Genomic DNA, 23,438 nt, shown 5'->3' on the forward strand with positions numbered 1-23,438 from the left:
TTGAGACGGGGTTTCGCTCTTGTTGCCCAGGCTGGAGTGCAGTGGCATGATATCGGCTCATTACAACCTCTGCCTCCTGGGTTCAAGCGATTTTCCTGCCTCAGCCTGCTGAGTAGCTGGGATTACAGGCATGCGCTACCACACCCGGCTAATTTTGTATTTTTAGTAGAGACAGGGTTTCTCCATGTTAGTCAGGCTGGTCTCGAACTCCTGACCTCAGGTGATCCATCCGTCTCAGCCTCCCAAAGTGCTAGGATTACAGGCGTCAGCCACTGCTCCCAGCCTCCCCCCAGAAATGCTTAATATGCCTATTCAGAACTCTGATGCTGAGTCAATTCATGCATTCATTTAAAGATAGATATTAAACATCTATTTACACTGTGACTGTAGTATATAAGATTAATATTTCCATAATTATCATTAATCCAGTTTGTCCTTTGAAGGGATTATTTACGTGGCTGGTTTGACTCTGTCCCCACTCAAATCTCATGCTGAATTTTAGGAAAGGAACCTGGTGGGAGATGATTGGATTATGGGGGGAGGCGGGGGGGCTTTCTAATGGTTTAGCACCATCCCCTTAGTGCTGTCTCCTGATAGAGTTCTCATGAGATCTGCTTGTTTAAAAGTACGTGTGTAGCACTTCCCCTTTCACTCACTTCCTCCTGTTCTGGTCATGTGAAGTCATGCCTTACTTTTCCTTCACCTTCCAACATGATTGTAAGTTTCCTACGGCCTCCCAGTCATGCTTCCTGTATAGCCTACAGAACCATGCGTCAATTACACCTGTTTTCTTCATGAATCACCCAGTTTCAGGTAGTTATTCACCCCAGCCTCCCAACTAATACAGTGGCAGTGTCTAATTCAAGCATTATCTTTCCTCAAACATTTTTGGGACATTCCATGGGAACTAGCTTTTGGATCCAGTCTGAGTCACATGAAAAAACAGTGTGATTATTTTTAGTCACATTTGTTTTGGAAGTACAAGAATGTTTTCATTCAATGGACACTTTGAAATACCTTCTATGTGCCTGGAACTGTCCTAAGAAGCAGAGACTCAGCAGCAAACAGTTGCTACGTGAAATGTCTTGGATCTGTTTACGAAATTTCAATCAAAGACCAAAGATTCACCAACATCAAAAACTTTCAAAAGAATTCAAAAGAATGTGCTACAGACTTAGAATCAATTTTCCCAGAGGTAGTCCCAAACTGTAGAAACATGACAGAATCCCTGAAATGAGTAGACAGTCCCTCTAAACAACTATTTTGCACAATTATCATCAATCTCAGAGCCATGATTACCATAAGGATTTGGGGATTTAATAAAAGTCCCAGCCTCTGTATCTGTCTTTTGTTTCTGTGCCTTCCTGGTGGGCTCATTCCCACAATCACTGGAGACTCAGCTGAGGCTCACCTCATCTGTCCTTCCATCCATCCATCCAGCAAAGATTTATTGTACCCAGATGTGTGCCCCTCAACGATGGGGATACAAAACTGAAAAGAACAATTGTCTTCTCACATTACCCTTCACTGAGGTTGGGAAAGAGACAATCATAGATGAACACAGTAAAGTAAGTTCTGAGATAGGGAACCCCACAGGTGCTGTGGGAGAACAGGAAAGGAGGAAACCCAGGGGAAGTGTGCATTCAAAGAAATCATAGTCCAAGCAGAGAGAACTGGTCAGTGTCCTCCTGGTTTGCCAAATGATGGATGCTTTGGTGAAGGAGAGGGGAGAGTGTGATTAACATAACTACAGGATAGATAGAGTAACTGCTGGGACATTGATAAGCAAGTGATTGGTTTGTACTGGTTTCTCTTTCAATAGAGTGTAAGCTCCCCTAGAGGAAAGATCATGTCTGATTCAATCTTCTGGAGCATGACCAATATTTAGCACATTGGGCCTAATTAGTGCTAAATAGTTGCCTGTTGGAGTGAGCAAACTGTCACTGAACTTAAAAAGATAAAATGAATCATATTTTCCCAAAATAGAAAAAAAATTCAAGAGTCATTATTTCGTTATTATTATTTTGAGATGGAGTTTCGCTCTTGCTGCCCAGGCTGGAGTGCAATGGTGAGATCTCGGTTCACCGCAACCTCTGCCTCCCAGGTTCAAGTGAGTCTCCTGTCTCAGCCTCCCAAGTAGCTGGGATTACTGACATGCAGCACAACGCCTGGCTAATTTTGTATTTTTATTAGAGACTGGGTTTCTCCATGTTGGTCACGCTGGTCTCGAGCTCCCGACCTCAGGTGATTCGCCCACCTTGGCCTCCCAAAGTGCTGGGATTGTAGGCGTGAGCCACTGAGCCCAACCTCAAGTGTAATTCTTAAATAATGTTTAATAACAAGAAGTCTATCTTTCTGGGTTGGGCCATTTATGGGTTTTGATAAACAGTCACACCAGCCAACAAGTTCTATGTATTGAAAGTAATGAAGTTCTGACAGGTAAATCTCACGTGCCATACAGAATTATGTAATATGGGGCTTCTGATAGGAAAAAGGAAGATAAATGTCTAATTAGAAACAATAAACCTAGTTGCCATCCAATATCTATAAATGAATGTGTTTTCTTATGTTTTAAGTAACCTGATTTTTGTGTATTCGAATAAGCAGTCAGATGCAAGTAAAATGTAACATAATCATTTCTCAATGAGTAAGTGACTATTACAATGACATTTCCAGAGGAGAAGGTCAATACTGCATATGCAATGAGCTTTCTTGGAAAAGTAAATAAACAGCCTTTATCACCAAATGTCAGACTTCCAAAACCATGAAATTACTTGGGAGCAGTAATTATAACCCTAACCAACTTTAGGTATATGACTGAATTGACTATTTACTGGTGACTCCTTCTATAAGGCCATAATGATCAATCAAGGGCAATTGATCCAATCACCCTCTCCTGTCATTAAATAAAGGAAACCTGCCCTGAGCCAAATGATGAAGTTTGTCTCTGACACATATCTATTCATTTATTTATTAATTAATACATTCATTTGTTGAATATTTTATGTGCCAAAATTACAGATAAATTAATTACAGATGAATTAATTACAGATAACTTGCACATGTTCCTTATCCCTAGAAAACATATGGTCTAGTAGGGAAAGACAAACACACGAATTGAGAAAGGCAATAAAGTGGACAGAAAGCGTGATGGTAACACTGGACTGAGGCAGAGAGGAGAGGTTCTGTGGAGGGGTGGTGGTGCAGGATGGCTTGGAATAAGCAGCAGCCTCTCATTGGGAATAGGACAGTGGATCCCAGGAGGGAAGTCCCTCCAGCAGAAGAAGCAGTGGGGGCAAAGGTGTGGAAACCCCCAAGGTGTGAAACACGCTCTCTTGTCACTGTTAAGGCAAGGAACAAAGAGCCCCAGTGAGAGATGAGGCTGAGGTGGGGGACCGGGGAGGATGAAGCGGGTGAGGTGGGGCAGAGTAGAGCTTGATGCACAGGAACTTGAAGAAGATTTCCAGAGAAGCCACTGCGGTGCAGCTTCCTACAGTAAAAGGGGGCCTTTTACCTTCCCACCTTCCTCTGACACACTATATTATTTTAAAATTTAGCTGTAACAGGATCAGCCGTCTCTCTCAGGTAGACAACATCATGAGTGCAACATTTTGGCCTAGAATGCACAACCTATCTCAGACCAGTAGGAAATTTCTTTTCAGTTTAAATAAAAATAAATGAGATATCTTCAAAAACATAGATCGGGTAAAGAAAAAAAGAAAGGAGGTGGAAATTGTCCAGATAAAAAGAGGCTAAAGAGACAAGACAACAAAAGGAAAGGAGGGGGAATGGCTCTAAGGATCACTATTGGGTGAATTGCAAAATTGGGATATGTACAATCAACCAGAGAAATTACTGTGTGAGTGCGATAGCAGTGAATTTACTGAGGTTGTTAACCCTAGTGTGGTTATGTAAGAGACTATCCCTATTTTTAGAAAATGCACATTGAAATGTTTAGGTGACAAGCCATGATATAACTTATATTCAAATGGTTCAAAACTACTGCTTGTGTGTATGCCTATCTGTATGTGTGTATGTACACACACACGTAAATATTCACAGAGAAAGAAAGAATGAGAAAGCAAGGGGAAAACATTTTAACAAGAGCTGCACTTTTTTTTTTTTTTTTTTTTCCAGACAGGGTCTTACTCTGTCACCTAGGCTGGAACGGAGTGGTGTGATCTCGGCTCACTGCAACCTCCACCTCCCAGATTCAAGCGATTCTCCTGCCTCAGCCTCCTAAGTAGCTGAGATTACAGGCACACACTACCATGCCTGGCTAATTTTTGTATTTTTAGTAGAGATGGGGTTTCCCCATGTTGGCCAGGCTGGTTTCAAACTCCTAACTTCAAGTGACACGCCCTCCTTGGACTTGCAAAGTGCTGGGATTACAGACGTGAGCCGCTGCGCCACTTCCAGAATAACTGGTCTTAGAAACAATATTTCAGAGACCTTTTACAGGAGACTGTATAGAGATGTCCTCACTCTCCCCATTCATTTTTGTCAGCAGATGCTCTGTTGTTATCCCAGAATATGTGGTCAACCTCTGGAACATTTGCAGATTTAACAGCTGAGTTCTGGGCACCAGCAGCCATTTGTGAATTTGCCAAGCCACAGATGAGAAATGCATTCTGGAGGCTGATGTGCAGGAGTGAGGGCCTTACACAGTGAGGGGGCCTGGCTCAACCTAGCACCTCGACATCCCAGGTTCACCCACGAGGTAGCTCTTAGTAAGGATGCGTAAGTAGGGTACATACCAGAAAAACAAGGATGGTTTAATACTAGAAAATCTATTGATCTAATTTAGCATATTAATTACATCTAAAGGAAAAATATCATATTTTCATCTCCAACGATGCTAAAAAAGTACTTGACAAAATTTAATACTCATTCTTGACTTAAAAGGTTTTATGCAATAATACAAGTGAAATGTATCCATTTCAGCTCAAAAGCTAGTATGTTGTTCATGGGGAAACACTAAAAGCCTTTCCACTAAAGTCAGGAAAAATGCAAGGATACTCTAGGTATGACCACGTTTCTGTCCTGGAAAGAACTTCAGAGGTAAAAATCTAGCTCCACACAAAATTTCAGAAAAAAAAGTTTTAGTATTATGCCCACAATGTAATAAAAAGTAGGAATAAAGAGAAAGTATAATTAATTTTTAAAATGATTTGTATTCTATATGCAAATGCTTGGACACAGTTTCATTAGAAGACAAAATGAAATATTCATATTCATAGGTATATGCCTAATTATAATAAATAATTTGGAAATACAATAAGACAAAATATTTTCACTGAACATTGTCATTGCTGTTCCTTATACTCAATATTTCCATACAAAGGACAAATAAGCATAGTTGCATCTATATAAATGTAAGTCTATATGATCAATGTAATTGTGACTGACAAGAAATCTCGTGACTCAGACAACATGAGAATCTCTGTCATTGGAGAGAGAATTTCCTCCAATGCTAAACAACTCTTAATGAAATTCTGAACAATACAAAGCATAACCTCTTCTCAATTTACTTGGCAGTTGCTTTCCTTGAAAACTGAGAATATATTAAAACTGCAAAAAGACTTAGAATTCATATGTTAAACAGTTATGTTCTAGACTCAGACACTTATGAGCTGGTTTTCATCTATATGACTGGGAATATTTGAAAGTCTTTGAGGGAATGCTGTAAGTTTTCATTGTAGGAGATTTTCTTCTGCATTTTCCAGGATGCATAATATCGCTAGCCTTCTAAACGTCAACAACACTCTTAAATTATTGTAACAACCCAAAATGCCTTCACATAGATTCCAGAATCATTGTAGGGGACACCCTTTCTGTAAACTGCCCCCTCGGGTTTAGGCTGGCTTGGTGGACCAGTAACCTCTGCAGTTCCCTTGGACCCCATGCTCAGAAGAGCCAAATGGTTGACCTTTAATGTTCTGTAGTGGTCATCGTGAAATTTTTAAGAATTTTATCTTTGAATGTGTATTGTTTAGGTAAAGTCTTATGGGACAGTAGAGGGTGTTGGGGGATTGGAGGTTTGGAGCACTGGAGCAGTCTCAGCTTCTGCCACCTCCTCGTCATCCTCAGAGAAATTGTGATGGCCTGCTCCCCCATCCCTGCTGCCTTTCACCCTTCCTGGTCTCCCCCTCCCTTCCCTGGCCCAGAGATCACTGCAGCCCCTTGTTCCCAGAGCGGCCTGACATGGGCACAGGGAAGGGCAATGTGCATGTGCCTCGTGGTGTCTTGGGTAGGGAGTGGCAGTAGTCAACACTTCCCTGCACTGACAGCACCCGGGCAGCTTCCATGGGCATCTAGGAAGGGGTGAGCCTCTGACCCATTCTTCATCCAGATACCCAGTGCATCCTGGCACAGGGGTTGCAATATCCATTGGGTTCAGTCATCCTCCATGAGCTGGGGCCTCAATCCCACAGGAAGGGAAGACATTGGATCAATTTCCCTATCCCCAGCTGGACCAGGCCCTGCAATCTGGCAGTGGGAAGGAGTGGACACCCAAGAGCTAGTACCTTTACTGGCATAGTTTTCCTACTTTTGAATAAGAAGCTTGGCATTTTTATTTTGCCCTAGATCCTGCAAATTATGTAGTTGGCCCTTGTTCTCATTTTGTATCCAGTTATAGAATAGTGATAAATGTGACGAAATATTGTTTTGATGCTCTTAAGCATAAACTTATTATAAATGGATGGAAATATTTGACTAATTTATTATTTATTATCATTATTTACATTTGAAATTCAAGCTGTTTTATTATAAATTACTTCCCCTGTGTTTTTTCTTTATATTAAAATTAGAACTGTAATGGGGTTGATAACCACTGTTTTAGAAGTAGTAGACAATCCCATTTTTTTTAAAAAAAGAAATTTCATTGTGACATAAAAACGTGAAAGCAAGATGGAGATGATATGGTTATAGACCCAGAAAATCTGTAAGTCAAATATTACTACAGATAGTAAATAATTCAGAAAATAGTAGGATGGGAAATTTGTAGATATAAAGCAATAACTGTCATTCATACAAAAGAAAAAACAGTCAAAATATGAAAGAAAAAAAGCCCATTTACAATACTAACAAACAGGTAAAACATGTAGGACTAAACTTAACAAGAACTAGGAAACACCTAAACAAAGAAAACTTGAAAATTCTACCGAAGACTGCAAAACAAGGCTGGACCAAACGGAGAAGCACACCACGCTGCTGAAAATAAATACTCGACATCATATTATAGTAATGAAAGCTCTTTCTATCTTCATTTGCAAATTTAATGAATCTGAAAAAAATACAATATTTTGAAGGAACAGCTAATAAAGTTCATGTTAAAAATTTAAAAAAGAAATAAAAAGAAAAAAACCTGAAAAATGAGGGCCATGCAAAGAGAATTGCTCTATCAGATACCAAAATGTGCTCTGAAGTCGCAGGAATTAAAACAGGTAGATGTACCAATGGAATTAAGTTGAAAATCCAGAACCTGACCTTGGTACGTACAGGACTTCAGGTATGATAAAGGTAGTACCTTGAGGATATTCAATAAATAAGATTGGAACCACTGGGTAGCCATCTAGAAAAGAATTATCCAGAGATAAAGGAAATTGAATCTGTATCTTAAACCAAAGAATGACACAAAATGGACAAAGATATAAAAATCACACAACTGTGAAAATACTTGAAGAAAACATGGGGAAATTATTTCATTACCTCAGAGTGAGGAAGTTTTTTCTAAATATGACACAAAACACAGAATCTGTGAAAAACTTAAATACATAACACAAATCATCAATACCAAAAATCAGCAAAACCATCAATATTTACAAAATTTAAATGTGTCAATATCAAAATATTGATAAATATCAACATCAATCAGAATTAATATTTAAAAATCCACCATAAGTAAAGACAAAGGTCAAATGACAAAGACACATTTGAATCTGTTAATGCAAAAATATAATCTCATTTATACATAAAGAGCTTCTAAAAATAAATAAGAAAAAGGCTGATAATACAAGTTTAAAAGTAGGTAAAATGTTGTACTCAATTCACAGAAGAGGAAATATGAATGGCTCTCAAGATGAAAAGATGATTAATCTCAGTCATAATTAAAATTGCACTGCTTGTGAAAGAGACATTAATGTTCACCAAATATTCCACTGGCTCCCACACACACTGTGTGGCTTGCACTTAGGTGTGCCATGTGAGGAGAAGTAATTAATAATCAGCGCCCCTTCCAGCCTGAGGGAGTGGAAAGAACCTGCTTGCTTCTCCACTCTTGTCAAGGTAACCAAGGAGACGTCGTGCTGCAGACGATTAAGCTACATGGCGGCTGAGTCTCCAGCAGCCCAGAGTCTCCAGTGATGAGTGAAGTAGGGCCCACCTCACCTGCATGGGGTAGGTAATGTGCACAAAGGACACACTGTTGTGTTCAGCCACTGAGCTTTCGGTGATGCATAACCTCTCTTACCTTGCCTCATATACTTCAATATATTTTTCACCACTTTGGTAAATAAGCAAAAGTCTGTTAATGCAAAGTGTAAAGCAGTGGAGAAAATGATGCACTATTTTCCACTTTAGACTTTTTCCCACAAATATGTAAGTATGAAATAAGGTTTTTTGTTGCAGCATTGTTTCTAATAGGAAAAACTGGAAATAACCTAAGTATCTGCCAACAGAAAACTGGTGATTTTATATATATATACAATATTTTACATATATATACAATGTTTTACAAACTGGAATATCATGCAACTGCAAAAAAAAAGAATGAGGAAATGCTGTATAGAGTTGGAATGTTGTCTAAGATACACCAGTAGGTAAAAAAACAAACAAACAAACAAAGTGGAGAATTTGTTTAGGAAGAGAAGAGGAACCTTTGTACATATATATGCATGTGTGTTTGTGTATTCATGCATTTGATGCTTGAACAACACAGTTTTGAACTACTCAGGTCCATTTATATTTTCTTCTACCTCTGCCACCCTGAGACACAAAGCCCAGCCCCTTCTCTTCCTCCTTTCCCTGAGCCTACTCAACATGAAGACAGTGAGGATGAAGACTTTTATGATGATTTACTTCTACTTAATACATAGCAAATGTATGTTATCTTTCTTATAATTTTCTAAATAACATTTTCTTTTCTCCAGCTTACTTACTGTAAGAATATAGTACATAATATGTATAACATACAAGATACATGTTAATTGACTGTTTATGTTATTGGTAAGGCTCAGTAAACAATATGTGTACTTAAGTTTTGGGGAATCAAAAGTTGTGTGCAGATTTTCACACACACACACACACACACACACACACAGAGAGAGAGGAGAGAGAGAGAGAGAGAGAGAGAGAAAGAGAGAGTTGAATTCTAAGATAGCACTCAAGGTCCCCACCTCCTGGTGGTTATACTCTGTCTACTGCCCTCCTCTTCAATGTGGGTAGAACATGGTACTTTTCTAGTTTATAGAAAATAACAAAGATGAAGAGAATTTCCAGAAATAATTAAAGTCCCAAGTCAACTGATTTTGTGTCTCACAATTAAGTACAAAGTCAGCTGCAGGTTTATTGTAGATGCTGTTTATCAAGGTGAGGAATTTTCTCTATATGCCTAGTTTGTTGAGAGGTTTCAACACAAATGGTTGCGGAATATCTTCAAATGCATTTCCTGCATTGATTGATATGATCACATATTTTTTCTTGAAGTTTTTGATGTTTTGTAATGGATTACATTAGATAATTTTAGAATGTTGAATCAACCTTGCATGCCTGACATAAACCTCCCTTGTTTAAGATGTATATTCTTCTTACAAATTGCTGGATTCAAATTGCTGATATTTGGTTGAAGACTTCTGCATATATGTGCATGAGAGATACTATTCTTTAGTTTTCTTGTAATGTATTTTTCAGCTTTGGGTATTAGGGTAATTCTGGCCTCAATGAATAAGTTAGAAATTGTTCCCTCTACTTTTATTTTTCTGGAAGAGATTGTAGATAAGTGATATTATTTCTTCCTTCAGTGTTTGGTAGAATTCACCAGTGAAACTGAGGCTGGTGCTTTCTCTTTTGGAAGGCTGTTAACATTAATCCAATTTTTAAAATGTATATCACCCTATTCAGATATCTACTTCACGTTGTGTGAATTATGGTAGATTTTTGTCTTTAAAACAACTGGTCCATTTAATCTAAGTTATAAAATTTGTGAGAAGAGAGTTGCTCATAATATTCCTTTATTATCTTTTAGTGTCCTTGGGATCAGTAGTAATGGTCCCTTTTTCATTTCTGATAATAGAAATTTATGTCTTCTTTCTTTTGTTCTTGGTTAGAGTGGCTAGAGGCTTATCAATTATATTGGTCTTTTCAAAGAAACAGCTTTTGATTTTGTTGATTTTTCTCTATTAACTTTTGGGTTCCAATTTCACTGCCTTCTGCACTAATTTTTATTATTTCTTTTATCTTATTGCTTTCAGTTTGTATTAAGATGGAAGCTTAGGCTATTAATTTTAGATGTTTCTTTTCTTCTTGTCTAATACATGCATTCAATGCTATAGATTTTCATCTAAAGCATTACTTTCACTGAATCCAAAAATGTTGATAGACTGTATTTTCATTTCAGTTAGTTCAAAATATTTAAAAACTTTTACTGAGAATTATTTGATCAATGTGTTATTTAGAAGTGTGTTTTTTAAGGACCCAATATTTCTGGGTTTCCAGCTATTTTTCTGTTATAGATTTTTAGCTTAATTTCATTCTGGTCTAAGAGTATACATTGTATGATTTTTACTCTTTTAAATTTGTTACGATTAGGCCCAGGTTGTCATTAACCTTGGTGAATGTTCTATGTGTGTTTGAGAACAATGTGTATTTTGCTGTTGTTGGATGAAGTAGTCTATAGATGTCAATTATATCCAGTTGATTTATGATGTAGTTGAACTCACATATGTTCTTACTGATTTTGCACCTGCTAGCTGTGTCCATTTTTGGTAGAGGAGTGTTAAAATCTCCAACTATCATAGTGAATTTATGTTTGTCCTTGCAGTTCTAGCAGTTTTGGCCCCATGTATTTTGATGCTCTGTAGTGAGACACACACAGTAAGAAATTATATGCCCTATTGGAGAATTGGCCCCTTTACCATTATATAATGGTCTTCTCTGTCCTGATCATTTTTCTTACTCAGATGTCCATTTTGCCTGAAATTAACATAGCTACTCCGGCTTTCTTTTTATTAGCATTATCATAACATATTTTTATCCATCCCTTCACTTTTCATCTATCTGTACCATTCCATTTAGCGAGAGTTTTTATAAAAAACATATAGTGGGTTCTGTTTTTTATGCACTCTGTAAGTCTCTGTCGTTTGCTTAACATATTCAGATGATTCACATTTAAAATGATTACTGACATAGTTGAAATAACATCTACCACATTTGTAACTGTTTTCTGTTCATTGCAATTGTTATTTGTTGTTATTTTTAACCTTCTATTTTGTGCCTTCCCTAATTTTGATTATGCATTTTATGTTATTTTATTTTCTCTTCTCTCTTAGCATACCCGATTGTAACATTTCTTTTTACTCTTTTTTCTCTACACTTCTCTTCTCGCTTCATTTCATTCATTTGATCTTCAATCACTGATACTCTTTCTTCCAGTTGATCGAGCCGGTTACTGAAGCTTGTGCATCTGTCACGTAGTTCTCGTGTCATGGTTTTCATCTCTCTCAGTTCTTTTATGGTCTTCCCTGCATTGATTATTCTAGTTATCCATTCATCCATTCTTTTTTCAAGGTTTTTAGTTTCTTTGCACTGGGTATGTAGTTCCTCCTTTAGCTCTGAGAAGTTTGATCGACTGAAGCCTTCTTCTCTCAGCTCATCAAAGTCATTTTCCGTCCAGCTTTGTTCCGTTGCTGGAGATGAGCTGCGTTCCTTTGGAGGGGGAGATGTGCTCTGATTTTTTGAATTTCCAGCTTTTCTGCACTGCTTTTTCCCCATCTTTGTGGTTTTATCTGCCTTTGGTCTTTGATGATGGTGACGTACTGATGGGGTTTTAGTGTGGGTGTCCTTTCTGTTTGTTAGTTTTCCTTCTAACAGTCAGGACCCTCTGCTGCAGGTCTGTTGGAGTTTGCTTGAGGTCCACTCCAGACCCTGTTTGCCTGGGTATCAGCAGCAGAGGCTGCAGTAGATAGAATATTGCTGAACGTGAGTGTTGCTGTCTGATTCTTGCTCTGGAAGCTTCATCTCAGAGGTGTACCCAGCTGTGTTAGGTGTGAGGTGTTGGTCTGCACCTAGTAGGGGATGTCTCCCAGTTAGGCTACTCAGGGGTCAGGGACCCACTTAAGCAGGCAGTCTGTCCATTCTCAGATCTCAACTTCCGTGCTGGGAGAACCACTGCTTTCTTCAAAGCTGTCAGACAAGGACTTTTACATCTGCAGAGGTTTCTGCTGCTTTTTGTTCAGCTATGCCCTGTCCCCAGTGGTGGAGTCTACGGAGACAGGCAGGCCTCCTTGCACTGCAGTGGGCTCCACCCAATTCGAGCTTCCTGGCGGCTTTGTTTGCCTACTTCAGCCTCAGCAATGACGGGTGCCCCTCCCCCAGCCTCGCTGCCACCTTGCAGTTAGATCTCAGACTGCTGTGCTAGCAGTGAGGGAGGCTCTGTGGGCGTGGGACCCTCTGGCCAGGTGTGGGATATAATCACCTGGTGTGCCGTTTGCTAAGACCCTTGGTAAAGCGCAGTATTAGGGTGGGAGTTACCCAATTTTCCAGGTGTTGTGTGTCTCAGTTTCCCTTGGCTAGGAAAAGGAATTCCCTTGCCCCTTGTGCTTCCCAGGTGAGGCGATGCCTCACCTTTCTTCAGCTCTCACTGGTCTGGCTGCACCTGCTGACCAGCATCGACTGTCCCACACACCCCAGTGAGATGAACCCGGTACCTCAGTTGAAAATGCAGAAAAATGCAGAAATCACTCATCTTCTGTGTTGCTCATGCTGGGAGCTGGAGGCTGGAGCTGTTCCTATTCGGCCATCTTGGGCATCTCCCTCTAATACATGTCCCAATTATAACATTTCTTAAAACTTTAGGGGTTGTCCTACAGTTTGCAATGCCCATTTACTACTAATCGAAGTTCACATTCAAAGACAGGTTGAGTATCTAGTATCCAAAATGGTTGGGACCACAAGTGTATCAGATTTCTTTCTTTCTTTTTTTTTTTTTTTTTTTAAAAAAAGGAATATTTGCATTATACATATGTACTGATCATCCCAATTCTGAAGGCCTGAAATCCAGCATGGTCTAGTGAGGGCTTCTTTTGAGTTTCATGTCAATGCTCAAAATGTTTAGGATTTGAGAGCATTTGGCATTTTGAATTTTGGGATTTGGGATGCTCAACCTGTAACAATATATACACCACTTCATAGTAGTGCAATATCTTATAACAAAGTGTTCTCAATTCTTCCCTCCCATCCCTTATAAACATTATTGTTATTTGTTTTACTTATCCACAAGCTATAATCACTCAACATATTGATGCTGTTACTATCTTGAACTAAACTCCTATAATTAAACTAAAGTGTTTTGCTGTGCAGAAGCTCTTTAATTAGATCCCATTTGTCCATTTTGCTTTGCCAGTTAGGGTAAATTGCAGAGCCATTTATCGAACAGAGAGTGCTTACTGCCATTGCTTGTTTTTGTCAGCTTTGTCGAAGATTAGATGGCTGTAGGTGTGTGGCCTTATTTCTGAGCCCTCTATTCTGTACCATTGCCCTAAGTATCTACTTCTGTGCCTGTACCATGCAGTTTTGGTTACTATAGCCCTATAGTATAATTGGAAGTTAGGTAACATGATACCTCCAACTTTGATCTTTTTGCTTAGGATTGCCCTGGGTATTCAGGCTCTTTTATGGTTCCAAATAAATTTTAAAATAGTTTTGTCCAGTTCTGTTATGAATATCATTGACAATTTGATAGGAATATCATTGAATCTAAAATTTGCTTTGGGAAATATAGCGATTTTAATTATTCTTCCTATTCACGAGCATGGAATGTTTTTCCATTTGTTTGCGTCCTCTCTGATTTCTTTGAGCAGTTTTTTTTTTAATTCTTCTCATAGAGATTGTTCACCTCCCTGGTTATCTGTATTCCTAGGTATTTTATTCTTTTTTGTGGCAATTATGAATTGTGTTCCTGATTTGGCTCTCTGTTTGACTCTTGTTGGTGTATAGAAATGCTAGTAATTTTTGTACATTGATTTTGTATCCTAAGACTTCACTGAAGTTGTTTATCAGTTGAAGGAACTTTGGGCTTTTCTAGATATAGAATCATATCGTCAGCAAAGAGGGACAGTTTGACTTCCTTTCTTTCTATTTTGATGCCTTTTATTATTTTTTTTTCTTGCCTAATTGCTCTGGCCAGGACTTCCAGTACTTATTGATTAGGAGTGGTGAGAGAGGGCATCCTTGCCATGTGCCAGGTTTCAGCTGGAATCTTTCCAGATTTTGCCCATTCTGTATGATAATGGTTTTGGATGTGTCATAACTCTTATTATTTGGAGGTATGTTCCTTCAACACTTAGTTTATTGGGAGTTTTTAACAAGAAGCAGTGTTGAATTTTATTGAAAGCCTTTTTCTGCATCTATTGAGATATTCATGTGGTTTCTGTTTTTAGTTCTGTTTATGTGATGAATCACATTTATTGATTTGCATATTGATATGGTTAAGCTTTGTGTCCTCACCCAAATCGCATCTTGAATTGTAATATGCATAATCCTCACGTGTCAAAGGAAAGACCAGGTGGCAGTAATTGAACCATGGGAGCAATTTCCCCCATGCTATTCTCATGAGAGTGAGTGACTTCTCACAAGATCTGATGGTTTTATAAGGGATTATTCCCCCCTTCACTCAGTGCTTGTTCTTCCTGCTGCCTTGTGAAGAAGGTGCTTTGCTTCCCCTTCGCCTTCTGCCTGACTGTAAGTTTCCTGAGTTCTTCCCAGCCATGCTGAACTGTTGTCAATTAAACCTCTTTCCTTTACAAATTATCCAGCTTCAGGCAGTTCTTTTGATGCAGTATGAAAACAGACTAATACACATATGTTGAACCAACCTTGCATCCCAGGGATAAAGCATGGTGAATGATCATGGTGAATAAACATTTTAATATGCTGCTGGATTTGGTTCGCCAGTATTTTGTTGAGGATTTTTACATTGATGTTAATCAGGGATACTGGCCAACAGTTTTCATGTTTTGTTGTGTCTTTGTCAGATTTTGGTATCAGGATGGTGGCAACCCCATAGACTGAGTTAGGAAAGAGACCCTCCTCCTCCATTTCTTGGAATAGTTTCAGTAGGAATGGTACCATCTCTTCTTTGTGCATCTGGTAGAATTTACCTGTGAATCTGTCTGGTCCTGGGCTCTTTTTAATTGGTAGACTATTTATTACTGATTCAATTTTGGAGCCCATTATTGGTCTGTTCAGCGATTTAGTTTCACCCTGGTTCAGTCTTGGGAGGGTGTATGTGTCCAGCAATTTATCCATTTCTTCTAGATTCTAGTTTGTGTGCATAGAGGTGTTCATAATATTCTCTGATGGTTATTTGTATTTCTGGTAGTATCCTCTTTGTCCTTTCTAATTATGTTGATTTGGATCTTCTCCCTTTTCTTCTTTATTAGTCTAGCTAATGACCTATATATTTTATTAAGATTTTCAAAAAACTAATTCCTGGATTTCTTAATCTTTTGAATGGTTTTTCATCTCTATCTCCTTCAGTTCAACTCTGATTTTGTTGCTTCTTGTCTTCCTCTAGCTTTAGGGTTGGTTTCCTCTTAGCTCACTAGTTCTTTCAGTTGTGATATTAGGTTGTTAAATTGAAATCTTTCTAATTTTTTGATGTGGGCATTTAGTGCTATAATCTTTCCGCTTAGCACTGCCTTAGCTGTGTCCCGGAGATTCTGGTATGTTATATCTTTGTTCTCATTAGTTTCAAAGAACTTCTTGATTTCTGCCTTAATTTCATTATTTACTCTCAAAAGTCATTCAGGAGCAGGTTAGCCAATTTCCATGTAATTGTAGGTTTTGAGTTAATTTCTTAGTCTTGAGTTCTAATTTGACTGTGCTGTGATCTGAGAGATTGGTTGCTATGACTGCATTTGCTAAGAAGTGTTTTATGTTTGGTTATGAGATCGATTTTAGAGTATGTGCCATGTGGTAATGAGAAAAATATATATTTCCTTGCTTTTAGTGGAGAGTTCTATAGATATCTGTCAGGTCTCTGATCCAGTGCTGAGTTCAGACCCTGAATAACTTTTTAATTTTCTCCCTTGATGATCTGTCTGATATTGTCAGTGGGTGTTAAAGTCTCCCACTGTTATTGTGTGGGAGTTTAAGTCTTTTTGAAAGTCTCTAAAAACTTTCTTTATGCAATTGGTGCTCCTGGGGTGGGTGCATGTATATTTAGGATAGTTAGTTCTTGTTGAATTGAACCCTTTACCATTATGCAATGCCCTTCTTTGTCTTTTTTGATCTTCGTTGGTTTAAAGTCTGTTTTGTCTGAAATTAGGGTTACAACCTCTGATTTTTTTCTGTTTTCCATTTGCTTGGTAGATTTTTCTCCATCCCTTTATTTTGAGCCTATGGGTGGCACTACATGTCAGATGGATCTCTTGAAGACAGAAAACCAATCGGTCTTAGTTCTTTGTCCAGCTTGCCACTCTGTGACTTTTAATTGGGATAGTTAGCCCATTTGCATTCAAGGTTATTATTGGTATGTGTGGATTTGATCCTGTCATCATGATGTTAGCTGGTTATTATGCAGACTTGTTTATGTGATTGCTTTATAGTATCATTGGTCTGGGTACTCGTGTTTTGGTAGTGACTGGTAACAGTCTCTTCTTTCCATGTTAGTGCTTCCTTCAGGAGCTCTTTTAAGGCAGGTCTGGTAGTAATACATTCCCTCAGCATTTGCTTGTCTGAAAAGGATCTTATTTCTCCTTTGCTTATGAAGCTTAGTTTAGCCAGATATTACATTCTGGGTTGTAATTTCTTTTCTTTAATAATGTTGGATATGGGCTCCCAATTTCTTCTGACTTGTAGGGTTTCTCCCAAAAGATCCACTGTTAATCTGATGGGCTTCCCTTTGTAGATGACCTGTCCCTTCTCTGCAGTTGCCTTTAACATTTTTTCTTTCATTTCAACCTTGGAGAATCTGATGCTTATGTGTCTTGGGGATGATCTTCTTGTAATGTATCTTACTGGGGTTCTCTGTACTTCCTGAATTTGAATGTTGGTTTTTCTAGCCAGATTGTGGGAAGTTCCCAATGAATAATATCCTGAAATATGTTTCCAAGTTGCTTCCAGTCTCCCCATCTCTTTCAGGGGCACAAACGAATTACAGTTTTCAGTCTCTTAACATTATCCCATATTTCTTGGAGGTTTTGTTCGTTCCTTTTCATCCTTTCTTCTCTATTGTTGTCTGACTATCTTGTTTCAGAAAGTCAGTCTTCAAGCTCTGAGATTCTTTCCTCTGCTAGGTCTATTCTGCTGTTAATAATTGTGATTGCATTATGACATTCTTGTAGTGTTGTTTTTTGGCTTTATCTGCCTGGTTATGTTCTTCTTTATACTGGCTATTTTGTCCGTTAGCTTCTGTATTGTTTTATTGTGATTCTCAGCTTCCTTGGATTGGATTTAAACATGCTCCTGCATCTCAATCCATATTTTAAATTCTATTTCTGTAATTTCAACCATCTCAACCCAGTCAGAACTCTTGCTGGAGAGATACTGTGATCATTTTGAGGAATGAAGGCACTCTGGATTTTGAGTTCTTGGACTGATACTTTCTCATCTTTGTGGACTGATGTTCCTCCAGTCTTTGAAGTTAATGTCTTCTGATTTTCTTTTTCTTGTATTCCATTTGATGCCACTGAGGATTTGATTGAGGTATAAGGTAAGTTCATCAATTGGCTTAAATTCTGGAAGCTTTTAGGGGGCCAAGGCTCAGCTCCCAACTCCTGACTGTATGTTCTCATTTTGAGGGACTTGCATCAGGTCCTAACTTTGTTCCCTGGCTCCTCAAACTTAGGAACCCACTGTACTGGGGAGGCTGAGGCGCTCCTAGACCACTGATCTCTACATTCTGATGTGTGGTGCCAACCAAAGCATTTCATAGGGTGGTGGCAATGGGGTCTGTCCTTGCTCACATGTGCCAGCAGCAGCATCAGCAGTAACAGCATGGCAAGGTGCATGCTCATCAGCAGCAGCAGGGTGCTGGCAGATGCTGAGGTGCCTGCCTCTGTGTGGGCATTCACAGTAGCGGTAACAGTGGTATGGCTGGGGGTTGGGTAGGGGCCCGCAACTGGTGACTGTGTGCACGGTCATGCTGGTGATGGTGTTAACACAGGGGTGGGGCTCTGGTGGCTCCAGGTCTGAGTGTACCCTCTATGTGCATTCACACAGCCAGGGTTGGCTGCCCAAGGCAGGAGAAGGTCTGCTGTTCTCCGTGCCTCATTTTACTCTTGCAGCAGTGTTGGCACAGGGGCAGGATATTGACGAGGGCAGGGCTTATGGGCTCTGTGTCTGCCAAGGCTCCAAATGCAATGGCAGTAGGGTAGGTGGCAGGTGGGATCGGGGAGGGTGGAGTGCACTCCTGCCAGCAGCAGTGGCAGGGCAGGGTACATATGCACAAGTGTTCTGGCAAGGCAGCGCAGGCAAAATCCACCCAGGCACACACATTCTGGCAAAACAATGTGAGGAGTGGCCATGGGCCCATGGGAAGAGGCAGCTGGGGAGGAAGCAGGTGCACTGATACATGTCCATCTGCAGGGGCCACACGGCTGGAGCTCTTCACCTCTCAGGCGTGGTCCACCAGCACAGGAGCTTTATGTGCCCAACGGCACCCAAGGCATGCCTACAAGCAGACGTGGCCAGACTGGGGCCCCAGGAGAACCCAGCAGACTAAGAGGTGCTCAGATCAGACCAGGCTCATCTAATGGGCAAGACTTCCCTGCAGAGTTCAGGTGCAATAGTTCCCCTAGGGCTACAATCTCCTATGGGAGCAAGTTGAGCCTAGGGGGATGGACGTCTCTTGCTAGGCTCCACAATAGACACTCCCACACCAAACCCTCTGGGCTCCTAATCAGCTGGCTTGCTGCCCTTGCCACTTCTCTAAGCATCTCTCCCTGCCAACTCAAGTGTCCATGGCGGTTGAGGGGTCTCTCTCCTGCCAGGATTGCAGATACCCCTGGGGAGAGTGGATTTCTTCTTGCCAGTCCAACTCACCCATTCCCCCAGAGTCGTGGGGGGCCAGGAATGAGCCCCAGTGTGCAGTAGCCCCATGCAAGGTTTCCAGCTTTCTCCTCCTTCAGCCCAGCTTCTGTGTCTTCCCTCCATCCTCTCTCAGTTCTTTCCCTCTGAAGATCTGTTAGGAGTGTGTCTGTCTTCCTCATCCCTCGGTGGCAGCTGTTCCACCTGACTGAGTCTAGTTGGCCATCTTGCACATATTTTGAAATTCTTTTAAACATTTTTTGCAAGTCACATCTAAGACAACAAATTCCCATAATTTTAAATTTTATTTGTTCAAGAAAGTCTTTATTCCTCCTTTACTTTTGAAGGATAATTTTGCTGTGTACAGAATTATAGGCTGGTCGGGGTTTTTTCTTCCAACACTTAAAATATTTAATTTCACTCTCTTCTTGCTTGCATATTTTCTAAAGAGAAGTCTACTATAATTCTTATCCTTCTTAGTCTTGTAGGTAAGCTATTTTTTTCCTCTGATTTCTTGGAAGATATTTTTTTGTCTTTGATTTTTTTTTCTACCGCAAATATGAGATGACTAAGTGTAGATAGTTTGGTATTTATTCTGGTTTGTGTTCTCTGAGCTTCTTGGATGTTTAGTGTCTATTATTAATATTTAGGAAATTCTCAGTCTTTGTTTTCAGATACTTCTTCTGTTCCTTTCTCTCCTTCTTCTTCTTCTGATACTACCATTACATGTATGTTATACCTTTTGAAATCATCCCATAGTTCTTGGATATTCTGTTTCAGTTCCATCTTTTTCATTCTTTTTTCTCTTTGAATATTGATTTTGAAAGTTTCCGCTGATGTATCTTCAAGCTCACTGATTCTTTCCTCAGCTATGTCCAGTCTACTAATGAACTTACTAAAAGCATTCTTAATTTCTATTTTATAATGTTTTTGATTTCTAGAAATTCCTTTTTATTTTTTCTTAAGATGTCCTTCTCTCTGCTTACATAAACCGTCTGACCTTACGTATTGTTCACTTTTTCAACTAAAGCCCTTAGGATATTAATCATAGTTGTTTTAAATTTGCTATATAATAAGTTGAACATCTCTGTCATATCTGAGGCTGGTTCTGATGCCTGCTTTGTCTCTTCAGGTTGTGTTTCTTGCCTTTTGATATCCTTTGTATTTTTTTATTGATAGACACGTTGTAGCAGGTAATGTGAACTGAGGTACACAAGCCATTAGCATGAGGTTTTATGCCTATCTGGCTAGGAGTTAATTCTGCACTCTCTCAGTTGTGATCTGCTGTTATTCCACTGAAGCCCTGTTGATGTGGTGGTAAAATATTAGGAAGGGGAAGCACTGCATGATTAAATCTTTCATTTTTGGTGGGCCAGCATCCCTGGGACTTGATTTCCAGAAGAAATTTTCAGGCTTTTTTGGATTTCCTCACGTTATGTGAGACAGGAAAGCCAGAGAGGGTGGCAGACATGAATTGACCTCCCTCTAAACTCATGTAAATGAGTTTCCCTAAAGAACATGTCTGTGTCATGAAGAACAGAACCCTCTGGGCATATTCCAAAAATGTTACTTTTCCCCTCTCCTTCCTTCAGAAGGTATTTCTTTGATTTTCACAGGGAAAATCTGCTAAGGCTGCTGGAGGTAAAATTCAAGAATGTGTGGGCCTCCCCAACCTTTAAGACTAGGCTTTCAGGCATTTTTCTTTCTCAAGGTAGCTCACGCTCAGACTCCAGTAAGTCTTCAATTACTCCAGTATTCCTATGAGCTTCCAGAGGCTTTTGCTCACATCAGAATGTGATTCTCCGCATTTGCCTTTATCACCACTTTTCAAATGGTGGTTTGCCCTGTGACCTCAATTCTCTAAATGATCTAAGAAGCATGTTAATTTTCAGTTTGTTCATGTTTTTATTGTTGTTGCTGTTGTGAGAATGAGTGTTAACTACCAAACTTTTATCTGTCCAAAAGGAAAACTGAAAACCACAAATCAGTTGACTTTGAGTCCATACAAAGAGAGGTTATCCTGATTGAGCCTGATTTAATTAGATGGAGTCCTTAAAAGAGGGTGTGGGCCTTTCCAGTGGATCTGCAAGGCTTCTGAGCTGGCTTTGTAGATGTAAGCTGTTATTAAGTGAAATTAATGTGATTGGGCCACACCTAGGGAACTATGCTCAGCTTCTAGAAGCCAAGGCCTCAGTCGTACAAATACAAGGAACTGAACTCTGCTAACAATCATGTGTGCTCTGATAGGGTTCAGGACACATTATCCGAAAATATGGCACACTGGCATTTGAGAAAACAGCAGAAACAGGAGGATCTCTCTCTACCTTCCTCCTGCCCTTCTCCCTTGAAGCAGACCTTTAAAACCCAGGAAGAAGTGGTCGGGCACGGTGGCTCACACCTGTAATCCCAGCACTCTGGGAGGCGGAGGCAGGTGGATCATGAGGTCAGGAGATTGAGACCATCCTGGCTAACACAGTGAAACTCCATCTCTACTAATAAATACAAAAAATTAGCCAGGTGTGGTGGCGGGCGCCTGTAGTCCTGGTTACTCAGGAGGCTGAGGCAGGAGAATGACGTCAACCCAGGAGGCGGAGCTTGCAGTGAGCTGAGATTAGGCCACTGCACTCCAGCCTGGGCAACAGACCAGCCTGGGCGACAGAGCGAGACTCCATCTCAAAAAAAAAAAAAAAAAAAAAAAGAAACTAGGAAGAAGTTTCTGACCTTCCTGTGAAGCAGGTCCTAAATCCTATGAAAGCAGTACCTTCCTTCCCTGTATTCAGAGGAAAGGAGCATCCTATTATTGGTGATACAGGGACACAGAGAAGAATCTGAACGAACAGGCCTTGCTGTGTTTCCTCCAGTTTATTACCATAAATCATACTTTTTAATCCAATCGTACTTCTCTATGACTATTCACTTCTTCATCAAACCTGTCACAAAAAAACACAGTTTTGCCAATTTTGGGGGGTCTTTATTTTGTTATGGAGGCTTCTGCATCATGTACAACTTATATTAAATAAACTCATATGCTTTTCTTTTGTTGATTTATCTTTGGTTATAGAGTCTTCAACCATGAACCTAGGATGAGTGAAGAACAGATATTTTTCCTCATCTACAGCTGAGAAGAGGGTTTGCAGCTTCCAAAAGGAATACAGCTCACCTGACACCTTGAATGCAACCTTGTGAGAACCTGAGTAGTGGACATAGCAAAGCCACATCCAGACTCCTGACCCACTGACACTGTGAGATAGTAACTATGACTTTTATGAGCTACTAAGTTTGTAGCAATAGGAAACTAGTCATGTGTGTGAATATTTGTGAATGAGTGTGTGTATATACATATGTGTATACTTACCTAGGAAGGATAGCATATTCATAAAATTTATCTGGAAGAATAAGTAAGGACCCAAAGAGTATTTGTCTACTGTGGGTGTTGGAAACAGAACAGATTGGGAGCACAGGGAAGGTGGGAAAGGGGCCTTTCACTGTCTTTCTTTTTAAAATTATTGATGTTTAAATTATATAAATTCATGACCAACACAAAAAATTTTTAACATAGGAGATGGGTGCTATTTCAAATACAACCCTTGTGTGAGTCCAGGGTGCCCTCTGCATCCCAGTCTTTAACTTCCCTACAGGAAGCGATGGGAAAGAATCAGGTGAAAGGCGCCTCAATTTCTAAAAGTTTATTTATTTATTTATTTATTTATTACTATTTTTTGAGATAGAGTCTCACTTTATCACCCAGGCTGAAGTGCAGTGGCGTGATCTCAGCTCACTGCAACCTCCGCCTTCTGGATTCAAGCGATTCTTAGGCCTCAGCCTCCCAAGTAGCTGGGATTACAGGTGCAGACCACCACACCCCTAGTTTTTGTATTTTCAGTAGAGAAGGGGTTTTGTCAGACTGGTCTCGAACTGATCTCGAGTGATCCACCTCCTCGGCCTCCCAAAGTGTTGGGATTACAGGTATGAGCCACCATACCTTGTCAACTTCTAAGAATTTTTGCACAAGAGAAGAATTGCCAGGGGAACCGAGAAATAAGAATGGCAGAAATGCAAATTCCTGATCAGGCTACAAATGAATGTGCACTTCATGGATAAAAGTTTCATTCTAAACATGAAGCTAATTCTAAGCCGTTCTTCCACTGAATGATTTGAAAGGAAAATCTAACTGTATCATTTTGTCCCCA

General features: G+C 39.8%; 1 long non-coding RNA gene across 1 annotated transcript in view; it reads right to left on the reverse strand.

Moving 5' to 3' along the window:
* Positions 1-23,438, reverse strand: part of LOC103877205 — a 73,784-nt gene that overhangs the window by 24,879 nt on the left and 25,467 nt on the right. The gene's annotated exons all lie outside the window — the stretch shown is intronic.

The sequence above is a fragment of the Papio anubis genome, chromosome 14, assembly GCF_008728515.1.
Source record: "Papio anubis isolate 15944 chromosome 14, Panubis1.0, whole genome shotgun sequence".
Classification (NCBI taxonomy): domain Eukaryota; kingdom Metazoa; phylum Chordata; class Mammalia; order Primates; family Cercopithecidae; genus Papio; species Papio anubis.